The sequence below is a fragment of the Geotrypetes seraphini genome, chromosome 11 (genome assembly GCF_902459505.1).
Source record: "Geotrypetes seraphini chromosome 11, aGeoSer1.1, whole genome shotgun sequence".
NCBI classification, from domain to species: Eukaryota; Metazoa; Chordata; class Amphibia; order Gymnophiona; family Dermophiidae; genus Geotrypetes; species Geotrypetes seraphini.
In genome coordinates, this window is record NC_047094.1 from 85220184 (window position 1) to 85237594 (window position 17411).

A 17411-nucleotide genomic window follows, 5' to 3' on the forward strand; every position below is an offset into this window, starting at 1 on the left:
ATATTCTATTTTGTCCTCCCTTTTCTGCGAGTGTTTGTAGGAAATAAATGCTCATTTCTTTTCTTTAACGAGGTCTGAGATCTCTGCGGTGAACCATTGGGGTTTATTGTTTCTTCGCCGTTTACTTACTGATTTTATGTAGCGGTTTGTTGCTACGTGCAGGATAGATTTCAAGGTAGACCACATAGCTTCCACATTATTGGTCACAGCTTGGTTTTGTAGTGCCCGATGGACGAAATCTCCCATGCGATTGAAGTCAACTTTTGTTGCCATGCTTGATATAGTGAACCCTCTCCTGAGATTGAACCATACCATGTTATGATCACTGGAGGCTAGCTTATCTCCTACCGATACCTCTGAGACCCAAAGAGTGGTGGAAAACTGGAACGCTCTTCCGGAATCTGTTATAGGGGAAAACACTCTCCAGGGTTTCAAGACAAAGTTGGCAAATTCCTGCTAAACTGAAATGTACGCAGGTGAGGCTGGACTCATTTAGAGCACTGGTCTTTGACCTGAGGGTTGCCATGTGAGTGGACTGCTGGGCAGGATGGACCACTGGTCTGACCCAGCAGCGGCAATTCTTATGTTCTCATGTTCTGATGGTTGCTGAATCTCATATTAGAGGAATAATTGTAAGCAGTGTTATTCCTGTGACCCATTAGCAATGGACCACAACACTGCAGCCCAATGCTCCCTGACCACTAACTCAGGGTCCCCCCAGACCTTTCCCCTCCCCCACTCAAGCCCCCACCCCCCAGAATATAGTAGCACCCCCTTCCCTCCACCATACTGTTTGCATTGGCAGTGCAGGGTCTTCTGAATGTCCAGGGGATCCTCTGGCACTTTGGGCAGGAGACATGCCTGGTTGCTCCTACCCTGTCCATCACTGCCTTCAAAAAGGTGCCCTTAGTGGTAGTCTTGCACAACTACCACTAAAAGTCAGATCTCCAATATAAGGAGATTTATATAGTTAGGACATTTGCTTCTCATTATTTACTAATGCGCAGCAATTTAAATATCACTGCACTTTTTTTTTTAATAGAAAAATGGCTTTAGGGCTGTTTAAGTCATGGTAATTCGACTTAAAGCCCTAAGGCTGCTTAATGAAATCCATGCTGCAGTGAAGGGGCTCCATAGTTCAGTTCTGTGCTCCCATGTATGAATGGAGGAGTAGCCTAAAGGTGAGTTCAGTAACCTGAGAACTGGTGGGGGGGATCTGGGTTTGACTTCCACTGCAGCTTCTTGTGACTCTGGGCAAGTCACTTCTCTCCATTGCTCAGGTACTCATAAGTACCTGTATATAATATGTACTGTGTTTTAATTGTAACCCCAGGAAGGCAGGGGATAGATTCTGTACAAATGTAAGGAAGTTCTTCTTCACCCAGAAAGTGGTAGAAAACTGGAACGCTCTTCCGGAGGCTGTTATAGGGGAAAACACCCTACATGGATTCAAGACAAAGTTAAACAAGTTCCTGCTGAACCAGAACATATGCAGGTAAGGCTAGACTCAATTAGTACACTGGTCTTTGACCTAGGGGCTGCTGCATGAGCGGACTGCTGGACACTGTGACTAGTCAGGCTCCACGCCTGCCAAGGTCCCTGTGAGTGTAGGTAGGAAAAGAGATAGGAAACCCAAAAAGGGAGGGCTCAAGGCCCGGCCTCGCCATCATGTGGAGCTCCCTTAGCCTACTAGCCACTCAGAGTCGGAGGTTAGGATAAATTTTCACAAACCTCACAAACACAGTGGAGCTAGGATCCAGGAGGGTAAAGCTAGACCTGAGAGCCAGCAGAAGTCCTATTATCTAGGCCACCACCGGGGGAGCCAGAGAGAGGAGCAGATCCCTGCTGACTCAGGTAGGGCAGGGCGTGTCCCTCCCCCAGAAAAGCCAGCAGTCTGGAACAAACTGTTAGGCAGGGGGTAGGGAGAAAGCTGAGGTCTCCCTCTCAGGAGAACCTGCCTGGTTCAAGTAGTGGTAATGGCTGTACACCCATGGAGGTTGAAGAAACTGGAACCTTACCAGTTTTAACAGCAGCTGAGGAGGAGACTCCCATGGAGCTTCCTATTGAAGGGGTATGTGAAGCCAGTGAACCAATGGAGGTGGGAGTAACAATCAACTCGGACTAAGCAAAGACTGTGAGTTTTTGTGTGTTTCTAATTTTTGTGACTGGGTTCTTTTACCTGCTCCCAGTCATCTTTCTGGACTGTTTAACCTGTGAAAGTCAGAGTGAGTTGTGGGGGAGAAGTTTGCTGACAACCGGGCGGGAATTTTGAAAGCTGTTTGTGTGCTTTTGAAAAGCAAACTTAGTGGACTCCTCTGTACCCAGCCCAGATACATTCTTAGGCTGGAGGTTTCTTTTTGGTTTATGGTTTGGGACCAAGAAGATTGAAAGCAGGAAAAGCATAATATTTGCAGAAACTGTTTGGAGTGTTGTGAACTGCCCTTAACTGAACTCTGCTTGGGAGCAGACTTGGGTTAAAAAAATCTTTGGTAAAAGTAGGAAATCCTGAGGGCTGCCAGAGTTTCCCTCTGGCCATTTTTGTTTTGGACAGTTGTTTATTTTGTTAAGCTTGGAGCCATTTTGATTTGTGGAACAGTCTGACTTTATTTTGGTATAGTAATTTTTTTCATATTGCCATTCTACAGCCGTGTTTGTGTTTGAGTCCAGTTCCTTGATAAAACCTGCAGGGTGGCTCCAATCCGGGTCACACACCAGTGCACTTTTTGTAGGTAGCCACTGAGAGCACTGCTGAGTCCCAGCCTGGGGCTGCAGTGTGGCTACTACACAATGGACCACTGGTCTGACCCAGCAGTAGCAATTCTTATGTTCTTATATCCCATCTCCTTTCCCTTTCCTTTCACGTATGGCCTTATTTGGGATGGTCATTTCTCATGGACACAGAATGGGAAAGAAGGTATGGTGAATTAAGAGGGCAATTTTACTCAGGTAAAATGGCCTCCTCAGTGCTCTTTAGTCCTGTGAGTGTGCAGAGATGGAGGTGGGAAGCCTTTCATGAATATTTGATTTTCAAATGGATGTGCAAAGTTTTGTGCCTTTTCGCTGCTTCATGTGGAAACAGGTGCTTTTAACACATGCCATTTTGCATTTACAAAATTATCAAAGAGAAACAATGCAGGTTAATTTCTGCTTTAAACTCTGTGAAATGGAGTTGCATTAGAAGCTTTGCAAACATGTAGGCTGTTTGAAAATTGTCTCCATTTTGCTGAAAATGAGCCGGATGGTTCCAGGGTGAGGCTGTACTTCTCAACCACCTTCTTTTTGAATATGGATTTCATTTCTCTGATCATGCGTGGATATTTTCACAGATTTCCTACTGAAACTTTACATATATATAATTAATATATATCTGCACTTAATATTAACAGAATCAAATAGTTAATACAGCAACAAGATATCATGTGTGGCTAGAGAAACTTCTTAAATTATATTTAGCTTTGTACAGCTGAAGGACCCTTCAGCACAAGGGCCTTTGAGGGTTCAGATTTACAAAAGCCACCAAACACCAAAAGGTATTTATGTTGCACAGGTGAAGATATCACAGATGGATATAATGTGCATGATATTCAAAGGATTTATGCTCCTAATCTCTTCCTCACACCCCCCCCCCCCCTTTTACAAAGGCATGGTAGGGGCTTCTGTGTGCCCAATGCCCACTGAATCCCTATGGGTGTCAGAGCAATTACCGCAGCCGGCCGCAGTCATCGCTTTTGTAAAAGGGGGCCTTTGAGAGTTATTCTCAGAAATTGGCCTCTGAAAACTTACTAGGATGGACAGCAAACATTTTTACTCAGCGTGTCAGCGTCATCCTATATTGATAGTTTGGTCTGTTAGAGCACAGTTCTTCAACCGCTGGTCCGTGGACCGGTGTCTGTTCGCAAAAAAATCTTGCCGGTCTGCGAAGGATTCGGGTCCCCGCCGAAACGAAAGGTGCTGGCGTCAGCTGACTTGCAACTTCCTGTTGCCATGGCTGTGCTGGGACTCCTGCCTTCCACCGCGCATGCCTCCTGCCTTGTCTCCACACCTCCAGACTAGCAGCAGCAGCTCTGTGTGCTTTTAACTTCGGCACAGAGTTGCCCCTAAGCAGTAGTTTAGCGCGGTTTCATGAGGCAGCCTTGGGGCCTTTGCTAGGCCGGCCCGCTTCGATGATGCGATGTGGGCCGGCCTAGCAAAGACCCCGAGGCTGCCTCATGAAACCGCGCTAAACTACTGCTTAGGGGCAGCTCTGTGCCGAAGTTAAAAGCACACAGAGCTGCCACTTGCCTAAAGACTCTTGGGCCGTTGAAGGAGGGCAAAGAGCAGCTGTCCTAGAGGTTTCCCTTCCTCTCACCTTTGCAGGTCCCTTTTTTTTCTTCAAACGGCAACGGGCCCCAGCATCGACATCAAGTAAGTTCCACTGTTCCTTGCAAGCGGTTCTGTTTGGCCAAAGCTTCCCCTCTGACATGAGCCACCCTCAGGGGAAAGAAAGTGACCCGCAAAGGTGAGGGGAAGGGGGCAGATGATGGAAGTTGGGGGGGGGGGAGAGAGAGAGAGAGAGAGAAGGGGCAGATGATGGAATGGAGGAGATGAGAGAGAGAAGGGGACAGATGATGGAAGTGAGAAGAAGGGAGAGAGAGCAGAAGGCAGATGGATGTCAGCTGAGAGAGGAGAGCAGATGCTGAATGGAAGTGGGGAAAGAACACATACTGGATGGAAGGAGGAGATAAATAAAGGGGAAGAAATTAGTAAGATAATGGAGGGGTGAGGGAAAGGGGTGACAAGCTGTGGGTAGACACAGTGAAAAGAGGGAACTAAATAGTAAGAAAGAATTTAATTTAGATGGAGGCAGAAAATAGAGAAGGAAGACCAGAGAAGAAAAGGGAAGAGAGAACAGAGAACGATATCAGATCTGAGTGGAGGAAATGAGAAGAGAGAGATGCTAAAAACCACAGGGGGGAGGGAAGGACAGAGATGCCAGACCATGAGGGGAAGAGAAGGAAGATGATGGATGCCAGTCTAAATTGGGAGGGGGGGGTCAGGAGGAGAGATGGCAGGGAAAGACAGACAGTGAATGGAAGGAGCAGATGCTGGACTGAAGAGACAGAGAAGGTTATCATGCCACTGTACCAATCTATGGTACGCTCTCACCTGGAGTACTGCATCCAGCACTGGTCACCGTACATGAAGAAGGACACGGTACTACTCGAAATGGTCCAGAGAAGAGCGACTAAGATGGTTAAGGGGTTGGAGGAGCTGGCCTACAGCAAAAGATTAGAGAAACTGGGCCTCTTCTCCCTCGAACAGAAGAGATTAAGAGGGGACATGATCGAAATATTCAAGATACTGAAGGGAATAGACTTAGTAGAGAAAGACACTATTCACTCTCTCCAAGGTAGGGAGAACGAGAGGGCACTCTCTAAAGTTGAAAGGGGATAAATTCTGTACAAACGTAAGGAACTTCTTCTTCACCCAGAGAGTGGTAGAAAGCTGGAATGCTCTTCCAGAGGCTGTTATAGGGGAAAACACCCTCCAAGGATTCAAGACAAAGTTAGACAAGTTCCTGCTGAACAAGAACGTGCGCTGGTAGGGTTAGTCTCAGTTAGGGTGCTGGTCTTAGACCAGAGGGCCACAGTGTGAGCGGACTGCTGGGCATGATGGACCACTGGTCTGACCCAGCAGTTGCAATTCTTATGTTCTTAGGGCAGATGCTGGATGGAAAAGAGTGAAAAGGCAATGAAAGCAGAAACCAGAGACGACAAAAGGTAGAAAAAATAATTTTATTTCTATCTTGTGATTCAAATATATCAGATTTGAAATATGTATCTTGCTAGACATAACTGGGGAGTGCAAAGCCCAGGCAGTGCTTCTTTAGCTTCCAGCTGGCTTAGAGCTCTCTCTGACCAGGGGGCAGTTGCCCAAGTTCCACTCCCCTAACACCATTCCTGTCATGTGTGACTGTGGTATTCTGTTACATGATATTTGTGTAGCATTCTGTAATAATTTGGCTTATTCAGTTTTCTTGATAGTAGAGGGGATATATGTGAAGGGGAGGGGAGACAGGGGTTTTGTTGATCTTTGCCCTGTATTATTTGTATTTATAAAATGACAATTGTATAGAATACTGTTTCTTTTTATACTTTAATAAAATATGTTCAATATAAAATCATAACTATTTGAGGCTTGTGCGGATGGGATCAGATGGTTTGTGGGACTGAGCTCGCGGGGACGGGGCGGTGATGGTTTTTTAAAAAATTTCAGTCTTAGTAGTTTGCCGGTCCACGAAATAATTATTTTATTTCCACCGGTCCATACGTGTAAAAAGGTTGAAGAACATTGTGTTAGAGCACTGCATGTGTTTTACCTTCTTGTCCTGCTATTTGCATGTTATTAGTACTACCTTCACCATAATACGTCATTCAGGCGTCGCCTTTTATGGCACAGTAGACTCAATTATGTTAGTATCCATTGGTCTCCAGGCCAGAGTTCACACAAAATCTTTCATTTAGTGTCTCAATTTTTTTCATCTATATTTATTAGTTATAGAGACAGGCTTGCACCAGTACACACTGGGGCATTGTATCTATTCTTTATGATTTATGGTCTTTACGGATGTCTTATTTACACTTGTTTTAATGACTGGTTTTTAGTTTCATTCTTTTCCTTGCATATTTATTTTTAATATTTTATTTCCATTGTTTCTATATTCCTTTATTTACAAAATTTTGTTTTCAAATGTTTATATATTTTATGGCATATTTCTTGAATCATGGATGGTCTTTATTATATTTGATCTCTATCCCCTCCTTTTACTAAACTGTGATCACGGTTATTAGTGCAGGGAGCCGCGCTGAATGCTCCTATGAGTGTTGGGAGCAGCGTGGAACTCTCAGCGCGGCTCCCTGCACTAATAACTGCTATTGCAGTTTAATAAAAAGGGAGAGTATATCTTTTAAATAATAGGTATAATGTACATTTGGTTTATATATAGTTTTAATGTTATTTTATATGTGTTTAGCTCATTCTGACAAGTTTTGATCCCTGCATGTGTTAGATTTCATAGAATCATATTTATCAACATCACGGAAGTTTGTGCATTTGTGGGTTTGTTTCACCCACAAGATTCTTAAGACTCCTGAGGCAGGCCGGTTGAGGCCGAAACATGTACATGTCAAGTCATTGAGTTTGAATTGTTCAATTATTTGATGAATAAAGTACGTTTGTGGAATAAATAGTGTTCACTAATCTTATTAGGACATATCCACTCTTTGCTTTGTGTCATTATGCATTTATACATGGTTTTTATGTTATTTCAATACCTTACTAGTCCCCTGATAAAGGCCTAGCCGAAACTGGGATCCTAGTTGGGACTTCATTACATTATATTAGGGATTTCTATTCCGCCATTACCTTGCAGTTCAAGGCGGATTACAAATGGTTTGTCCGGATATTAGAAGTGTTTAGGGAGTAGTTTGTAAATTTCTTTGAGTTGTTAAGAGATTGATTATTTATGTTGAACTTTTTTATGGACTAAATAAATGTAACGATTTCTGGTTGGATTAGACATCTCACTTGCCTCTTTTTGTTTGTATGCCCGCTTGTTTCTCGAAGCGAGTTTTTTGTTCTCTACTTGGTACATTTTTACTCAAAATTTCACCAAAATCCTAAATTTAAGAGCATATAATGTGGGTGGCAACAGGGGCTGATTTAGGGCAGGGAAAAGAAATGAGGAGCTTAGCACTGATTTTCACTACTAGGCTCATAAATTAGGCTCATAATCTAGGGAAAGGAACGATAGGTCTAAATTTATGAGCATAAGTTTTTAGCTCCTAAATTAAGATGAATTTTCAACTGGAAACCCTGGCTGAAAATAAGGCACAAATTTAAGGGAATGGGGACTTGCATTCTGCCTTTTTGTGGCTTTGGCATTTCATAGCTGACATTCAAAGCAGTGGACACTCTAGGATTAAGTGACTTGCCCCAGGGAGCAGCACTAGATTTGATCTCACAACCTCTGGGTGCAGAGACAGCAGCTCTGCCAGTGAGCCACACCTTCCCTAACTTAGGAGCATTAATTTAGGAGCTCTGTATTTTTTGAATAATGGGCCCAGTAACTCTGTTGAAAAATTTTGTTACCATATGTTGGTTACAGTGCAAGCTACTATGGAGCACACTGAGGTTTTGTGCCCTAGAAGGATTATTTAATATTGTAGTATTTTAGATAATACTAATTCTGAGTAGGGTTACCATATTTTTCTCCTGGAAACCCAGATACATGACTCCGCCCTATTCTGCTTCCAGCTCCGCCCAGTTCTGCCTTCAGCCTTGGCCCATTCCACCCCAAGTCCCACCCCCACAAAGCCTCCTCTCTTCTCCCAGACAAGCTCCAGCTGTGTCTGGAGGGCCTGGAGTATGCGTGGATGTGTGTGATGTCATCTGCGCATGCTCAGTGGCCCTCCAGATGCAACCAGAGTTCATCAGTACTTTCCAAAATGGAGAAAAAGTGGTTTATGAGTTACAGGCCCGGATTCTATAAGTGGCACTGTCAGCTGTGGCCACCTAAAAAATGGCCGCCAATCACTTGTCAATCATGCAACGACACCATTTTATAGAACTGCAACTTCTTGAAAAGTGGGCACTGGAAATGTAGGCCAGGATTTTCAAGGTCTACATGTCTGACACCTACCTGTCATGTGAATTATGGCTATGGAGCTGCTTTACAATACCTAATGCTACTTCTGGCGTTATCCATGACTACAGTGGCATTAGACATCATAAAACACTTCCATAGCCATGATGCAGGTGCCTTTTTTTTTTTTTTTTTGCATCTACATTTTTTTTAAACACTATTTTATTAAAACCAATGTTTTGCACTTAAATTAGGCACCGGTAGGAAACCTACCGATGCCTAACTTCAGGTGCCATTTACTTTAATTCCTGAACCTGCATTTAAATGTTTACTTTGAGGGGAAATGCATCAAACACCTACCATATCTAGTTTAAAACCCTCTTACTAGCTTTTAAAATCTTTCACCAAGGCACTCCAAAATACCTGTCCTCACTGTCCCTACCTTACTCTCCTGCATGAACCTTAAGGTCCCTAGATGACCATCATATATTCTATTTTGCCCTCCTTTTCTGCGAGTGTTTGTAGAAAATAAATGCTCGTTTCTTTTCTTTAACGAGGTCTGGGATCTCTGCAGTGAACCATTGGGGTTTATTATTTCTTCGCTGTTTACTTACTGATTTTATGTAGCGGTTTGTTGCTACGTGTAGGGTAGATTTCAAGATAGACCACATAGCTTCCACATTATCGGTCACAGCTTCCACATGGTTCATAGACAACCCCGCGAAAGACAAAGGCGCGCGCCGACAACTGAGCGCAAGACGGAGGCGCGCGCTGAAGAAAATTACAGTTTTTAGGGGCTCCGATGGGGGTTTTTGTTGGGGAGCCCCCCCCAATTTACTTAATAGAGATCGCTTCGGCGTTGTGGGGGGTTTGGGGGGTTGTAACCCTCCACATTTTACTGTAAACTTAACTTTTTCCCTAAAAACAGGGAAAAAGTGAAGTTTTCAGTAAAATGTGGGGGGTTACAACCCTCCACCCCCCCCCCACAATGCCCCCACAATGCAGCGCGATCTCTATTAATTAAAGTGGGGGGTTCCCCCCCACGCTCCCCCCGTCGGAGCCATAAAAACAGTAATTTTCTGCGGCGTGCACCTCCGCTCTGCGCTCAATTGTCTGCGCGCACCTTTGTCCAGGCGCGCCTTTGACCTGACACCCTTCCACATTATCAGTCACCTTCTTCTGGACCATGCCAGGCACAATTGGAATCTACCCGCTACAGCACTTTCTTTTTTTGTGGCACCCTCTCTTTGGGACCATATGCCACGAAATATGCGTTCCGAACGATCAATCGGAACCTTTATGATTTTACTAAAGACATGGCTATTCAAGCAAGCTTTTTCCTCTTGAGTCTGGCCTTGGACGGACATCTGTTGGTTTCCCATTTCTCCCTGATGGCATTATTGTTTATCTGGTATGATTGCTTTCTCCTTCCTATGAGTTAATGGAGTTCTTTTTCTGTTACTCATTTACCCTTGAGCTGCTTATTTCTGTTTGACAGTAAAAGTGGTATAGCAATAATAAAAAAAAAACACCCCAACATTGAGGCCCGATACTTTATATGTTGCCTAAAAATTGATGCCAACTGGTGCAGCACTAAATGTGATTCTATAAGAGTTAGGCGCACTTTATAGAATCACACTTAGCGCCACATAAGCAGCATTAGGTGGGTGACAGGTTAAAAGCGCGCGCCGACAAAGGCGCGCCGACAACCCAGCACAGACAACTCAGCGCAAGGCGGAAGCGCACCGAAGAAAAACAGTATTTTAAAGGGCTCCAGTAAATGAGGGGGGTTACAACCCCCCAAACCCCCCACAATTCCGGCGCAATCTCTGTTAAGTAAAGTGGGGGGGGGGGGGGTTCCCCACCAACACCCCCCCCGTCAGAGCCCCTTAAAATACTGTTTTTCGGCACGCTTTCACCTTGCGCTCAGTTGTCTGCGCTGGGTTGTTGTCACACCTTTGTCGTCGCACGCTTTTGTCTATGAACCCGTTAGGTGTCACTAAGCATTCTAACTTTTAGGCATACTGTGTTGATGCCAGGATTTTCTTGGCCTGTGCGTAACACAAAGACACACCCATGATCCGCCCCCTAACCATGCCCAATTTTAGGTAGATGCTTCATACTATGCTCCTACTTTTTATAGCATCACATTTTTTTGTTGGGCATTTAAATTTCAATTAAGTCCAATTATCGGCAATTATGAGGTATTAACGTGCCAGTTATCAGTTCCGATTAAGCCCTTTAATCAAGTTAGGCACCTATATTGGCTAGGAGTGCAGATGTAGGCACCCAACTTTAGGTGAACTTTATAGTGCATGCAAATCATGTATCATATGCCGAAAGTGGCTGTTAGAAATTTGTGCATGGGTGTCGACATGAATAGTGGGAGCATTGCAATATTGTTTCTACTTTTTTTTTTTTTATATTCTTTATTCATTTTCATAATTACATTAAGTGTTTAAAATATTCATTCAGATTAACATTTACTTCCTCACTTACAAACAATCATTCATATATTACATAAAAACATATCCCTTCCCCTTTCCCATCCCACCCACCCTTATATACCATCATCATATAAAACATGTAATAATAAAATTCCCCCCTCCCTACACCTTTCTACTTTTAAGCAATGTTGCACCTAGTTTGGGTGGAATAGAGATGGAGTTGTGATGTATGCTTGTTCTTTATAAAATATATAGCGAGCAATTCTACGAGGGGGTGCTGAAACGTTATCAGCCCAACCATCCAACCTCCTAAATTCTGAGCCTTATTTTGCCACTGTAGCTGAAAAGAGTATCTTATTTCATTATTGCCAATTTGCAGAAACAAAATTCTATGGTTTTTGACATTGTTTCAGATCATTGATTGAACCATATAGTAACATAGTAACTTATGACAGATATAGACCTGAATGGTCCATCCAGTCCATCTTATTTAATTTGAATTGTCCTTTCCCCTAGATATTTCTGGGCCAGAAACCCAGAGCTCTGCCCAGTATTGTGCTTAGGTTCTATCTACTGAAGTCTCCATCAAAGCTCACTCCAGCCCATCTAAACCATCTCAGCCGTTGAAGCCCTCCCCAGCCCATCCTCAACTCACTGGCCATATACGGGACACAGACCGTGCAAGTCTGCCCAGTACTGGCCTTAGTTCTTCAATATATACCATTATTTTCTGATTAGAGGTCCTCTGTGTTCATTCCACTCATTTTTGAGCTCTGTCACTGTTTTCCTCTCCACCACTTCCCACGGGGGCACATTCCAAGCAACAACCACCCTCTCCATAAAGAAGAATTTCCTAACATTACCCTTGAATCTACCACTCCTCAACCTCAAATTATGCCCTCTAGTTTTACCATTTTCCTTTCTCTGCAATAGTTTTTGTTCTACATTAATACCTTTTGAAGTACTTGAACATCTGAATCATATCTCCCTTGTCCCTCCTTTCCTCTAGGGCAGGAGTAGGCAATTCCGGTCCTCGAGAGCTGGAGCCAGGCCAGGTTTTCAGGATATCCTCAATGAATATGTATGAGATGGATTTGAATGCACTGCCTCCTTGAGATGCAAATCTGTCTCAAGCATATTTATTGTGGATATCCTGAAAACCTGACCTGGCTCTGGCTCTCGAGGACCGGAATTGCCTACCCCTGCTCTAGGGTATACTGTACATATTCAGGGCTTCCAGTCTCTCTTCATATGTCTTTTGGTGCAAACCTCCTACCATTTTGTCACCTTCTTCTGGACCACTTCAAGTCTTCTTATGTCCTTTGCCAGATACGGACTCCAAAATTGAACACAATACTCCAAGTGGGGCTTCACCAGTGACCTGTACAGGGGTATCAACACCTTCTTCCTTCTACTGACTATGCCTCTCTTTATACAGCCTAGCATCCTTCTGGCAACAGCCACCGCCTTGGTCACACTGTTTTTTTGCTTTAAGATCTTCACCCCAAGATCCCTCTCCCCATCCGTGCATATCAGCTTCTTACCTCCCAGCACATATTCCTCCTTCCGATTTCTAATCCCCAAATGCATTACTATGCATTTCTTTGCATTGAATTTTAGTTGCCAGATATTAGACCATTCCTCTAACTTTTGCAGATCCTTTTTCATATTTTCCACTCCCTTTTCAGTGTCTACTCTGAAACAAATAATGGTATCATCCGCAAAAGGCAAACCTTTCCTTCTAACCCTTCAGCAATGTCACTCACAAACATATTGAACAGGATTGGCCCCAGCACCGAACCCTGAGGGACTCCACTACTCACCTTTCCTTCCTCCAAGCGAATTCCATTAACCACCACCCTCTGGCGTCTGTCCGACATCCAGTTTCTAATCTAGTTCACCACTTTGGGTCCTAACTTCAGCTTGTCAAGTTTATTCAAGAGCCTTCTATGAGGAATCGTGTCAAGGGCCACATCATTCTCTTCTTGGTTGGGCTGAGAACTATTCAGCACTAATGTATGTTAGCCACCCACGTTTATACCTGCCACAGACCTGGCATAAATGGGAGTGCCTAAATATGGTGTCAGGTCAAAAGCGCGCTGGGACAAAGGCGCGCCCCGCTGCGCTGCTCTAAATTACTGTTTTTAGTGCTCCGACGGGGGGCCGTGGGGGGGAACCCCCCACTTTACTTAATAGACATCGCGCCGCGTTGTGGGGGCGTTGTGGGGGGTGTGGTGGGTTGTAACCCCCACATTTTACTGAAAACTTCACTTTTTCCCTGTTTTTAGTGAAAAGTTCAGTTTACAGTAAAATGTGGAGGGTTACAACCCCCCAAACCCCCCATAACGCCGGCGCGATGTCTATTAAGTAAACTGGGGGGGTTCCCCAACAAAACCCCCATCGGAGCACCTAAAAACTGTAATTTAGAGCGGCGCAGTAGCGCGCGCTGTGCTCAATTGTCGGCACACGCTTTTGTCTTTTGCGCCGTTGTCTATGAACCCCTAAATATAGCAAGAACATGGGCAGCAACCTACAGTATTCTGTATATTGCCAGCCTAAAAGCTTGCCCTACCCATGTGAATACCCCTTCCAAACACACACTATGCCATTTGGCCATCTATTTAGTATTTATAGAGTACCAATTAGATGCCCAAATGACATTTTGTAGGTAAAGGGTACCCTTATTCCCCCTTTTATGAAACTGCTCAAGAGGTTTTTAGCACTGGCCGGTGCGCTGAATGCTCTATGCTGCTCTGATGCTCACGGGAACTCTATGACCATTGGAGCAATGCGGAACATTCAGCGTGCTGGCTGGCACTGAAAGCTTCTGATGCGGTTTTGTAAAAGGGAGGGTTAGGAATCTAAATGTCAGTATTCAGTATATTTAAGCGCACAACTAATTGTGCTTTTGAGGAGTCAATTACGTTCTGCATTTACAACTAAGCACCATTGTCATACACTGAGCTTATTAAATGGACTGCATCTACTTCAAGATTTAGGCAATTGTAAGAAGAACTTGAAAGCCTTTTTGTTTGCTAAGGCATATCGTGAGGTCTGATTATCTACTATAATATTTATTTGTCTTTTTGTATGTATGAGAAGCAGTATGATTTTATGTATGTGTTTTGTAACCTGCCTAGTTAATAAGCAGGATACAAATTTTAGAAATAAATGTAAGCAACTTTTTATAGAATCACTCTTGTAGACAGTGGCATAATAAGGGTGAGAGGTGCTCGGGGTGGTGGCACCTCTCCCCTGCCCTCTTCGCCATCCCCCCCCACCTCCATCCGCTTCTTCCCTACCCCTCCTTCCTTACACACTTCTTCCCTTCCCCCGTACTTATTCAACATTCCTTGTACGAGCAGCAATCTCAAACTGCTGCTCATACCAGCATCAGCTCTTCCTCTGATATCACTTCCTAGGTGCAGGTCCAGGAAGTGACATCAGAGGAAGATCTGACGCTGGCACGAGCAGCAGATTGGGGTTTCTGCTCACATTGGGAACATTAAAGAGGGAAGGGTCATGCCCTTGCAGGAGTGGGGAATGAGCCCTGGAGTGGAGAGGACAGGGGGGCCGATGGCCCCACCCAGACGGTGCCCCTGGGTGGATCCCCCCTTACTACACCACTGCTTGTAGAGTGTATACACACATTTATCATTTCGGTACCGTAACAACTGAGTGCTGGACAAATGCGCTCCGAAAAAGGCACACTGACAAATGCATGCAAAACATATGCGCGCCGCCAGTCCCGCCGCATTAAAGCCTTACCATTACCGCTGTGAGGGGGGAACCCCCATGTACATGTAGAAGTCCTCGCACTGCCGTTGGGGACTGGTTTGGGGGGATCCCCCCAAGTACACTGAAAACTTTTGTTTTCCTTTCAGTTTTCGGTGCTTGGCAGTTTTTCAGTGTAGTGTGTGGGGGGGTTCCCCCCCCCCACACACCCCAATGGCAGCGTGAAGACGTGCATGTAGTGGGGGGTTTCCCACCCCCACCCCCTCAGAGCGCTAACGGTACGGATTTAAAGCGGTGGGACCGGTGGCGCACATATGTCTTGCATGCAATTGTCGGCGTGCCAAAGTCCAGCACGCTTTTGACGGATCACCATAATTTCTTTGGAACATGTGTTAACGTCTGCCTGGGCATGTGTGTGTTGTTAGGGGTAACCCTGAAAGCCCATTTTATATCACACATAAGTGCCTATGTTTCTTTTATAAAATAATTTCACAGGTACTTTCAATAAGAAAATCTTTAGTGATGAGGAAAATCAAAATACCAACCACACAATAATCCTCTTCACCCCTCATTATCTTATAGGATTATTCAGTGGACTTCAGCGGCTAACCTCAGGAAAGCAAAAGTTAACACTGAGGGATCTTTTAGCCAAGTTTTTCATAAGTCCAACAATAATCCAAATAATTTATTTTTAAGCATAGTTAAACATTTTCATAGTCTCCGTGCAAAATAATATTTTAACCACTCATCTTTTAAACTTTTTTCCTTTACTCCGGGGTTTAAACAGGGCACTCCCGACATGACATCATATTTTACCACCGGGCTGTATCAAGGGGACCTCTATTAGCACACCACTCATCTTCCACTTCACATGCTGTCAGGGCAGGATTAACCAATAGGCCCAGTAGGCACATGCCTAGGGCCCGATATGGTCAGGGGGGCCCGATGAAGGAGAGCATCAACATTGTTTTTTACAAACGGCGATGGGCCCCTCCAGCATCGATCGGCAACGATCAACAACGCGGCCTCCCCCCCTCCCCCCCATCGACAGAAAGTAAGACAAGCAAGCAACACGGGCAAGAAAGGCAACGGGAACTGTAATTATGCAAGTGGTGCTGCTTGCCCAAAGCTTCCCTCTGACGCAGCTTCCTGTTTCCGCCTGGACACATGGTGGGACGGGACAGGGAGCCCTGTGTATTTTGGGCCTAGGAGCCCTCGATGAATTAATAATGCTCTGCATGCTGTCCTAACTTTATGCACTTACTTAGCTAGTTAGTGGACTGAATATCACCGTTAACCATCTACAAGAGGTCGCTGAAAAATTCTCAGCCCAACCAAGAAGAAAATGATGTGGAGCCATGAAACTTACAAGTTATTCAAGTTTCAAGTTTTAAGTTTTAATAAAATTTGATCGATCGCTTAATTGTAATACAAAGCGATGAACAAATCTAAAAATATGTAGTACATTTCTCAGTATGGGGAGACGACATTATTAACATAAGTCAGACAATAAAACAAAACAGATCCAACATGAAAATAGGGGAGGAACTACAATATTTGACAGTAAAGGAGACAAATAGGGGTAAAACGATAGGGGGGAAAAGACCACGTATAGGTCTTGTAAAAATTAAAATAGTAATAAAATTCCAAAAGAAAAATTAGCAATTAAAAGCATCTTTAAAAAGAGAGCATTTCAATTTGCTTTTGAATCTGTCTATAAGACATTCTTCCCTTTTTATGGGAAGGGAATTCCACAGTTGTGGAGTGACGACAGAGATGTATTGCCTACGGGTATTAATGGATTTCAAAGAAGGGATTACCAGCAAGTGTCAAGAAAAGTATGGAATAATTTGTAATTTTCATGGCTGCACATCATTCTCTTCTTGGTTGGGCTGAGAACTTTTCGTCAGTCCCTCCTATTGTGATGTCATAATGTCTCATTCCATCAAAGCCTAAGAGCCACTTTATCAGTGATGTCACAAAGGCTTGGTTTCCCTGTACTTGTGCCCATTTACTAGATGCATTGGTCTCACTGAAATGAAAACTTGCAAGTTTCATGGCTCCACATCATTCTCTTCTTGGTTGGGCTGAGAATTTTTCAGCGGCCCCTTGTAATTTGATGCTCTGTCTCATTCTCACTCCTAACCAGTGAACAGGGATATTTGGTGTTTAAGTGCTCCTGAATATCTGGAACTCTCTCCTGCCCAGTTAAACCCTATTGAATATCAACCCCTTTGGCTTTATGTTTTCTGTTAAAATCTAGTCACTGGATAGTGTGTTGTGCCACAGATCTTAGAGTCTGTTTCCTAAGGAATGTCTCCTATTCCCTAAACACACAGGATCTCCATGCTTACCACTGGTCACACAGTGCACCTAGTTAAGCTTCTGCTGGGATAATTCCAGTAACATATTGGTTTCTTTGTGTCCAGCCTGCTCAAGGAGTACAATTGAAGCATTACACAATGAAAGATATTTTCAGTTTGTTCCAGAGCACATGTATATATCTCCTACCCACAGCATCTGTCCTCTCAACACTGTCTCACACAACAAGCCAATGAGCTGAATGTGCCTGGTCTCGGAACTCTTTTCGGAGCGACTCGCTGTTG

General features: G+C 44.1%; 1 protein-coding gene across 2 annotated transcripts in view; it reads left to right on the forward strand.

Annotated features, from left to right (window-relative positions):
- Positions 1–1934: 1934 nt before the first annotated feature.
- Positions 1935–17411, forward strand: part of MYT1 (myelin transcription factor 1) — a 345874-nt gene continuing 330397 nt past the window's right edge. For both annotated transcript variants that reach the window (XM_033914908.1, XM_033914909.1), the window contains exon 1: positions 1935–2134. The gene's annotated coding sequence lies outside the window, so the exon portion shown is untranslated. The remainder of the gene's footprint in view (positions 2135–17411) is intronic.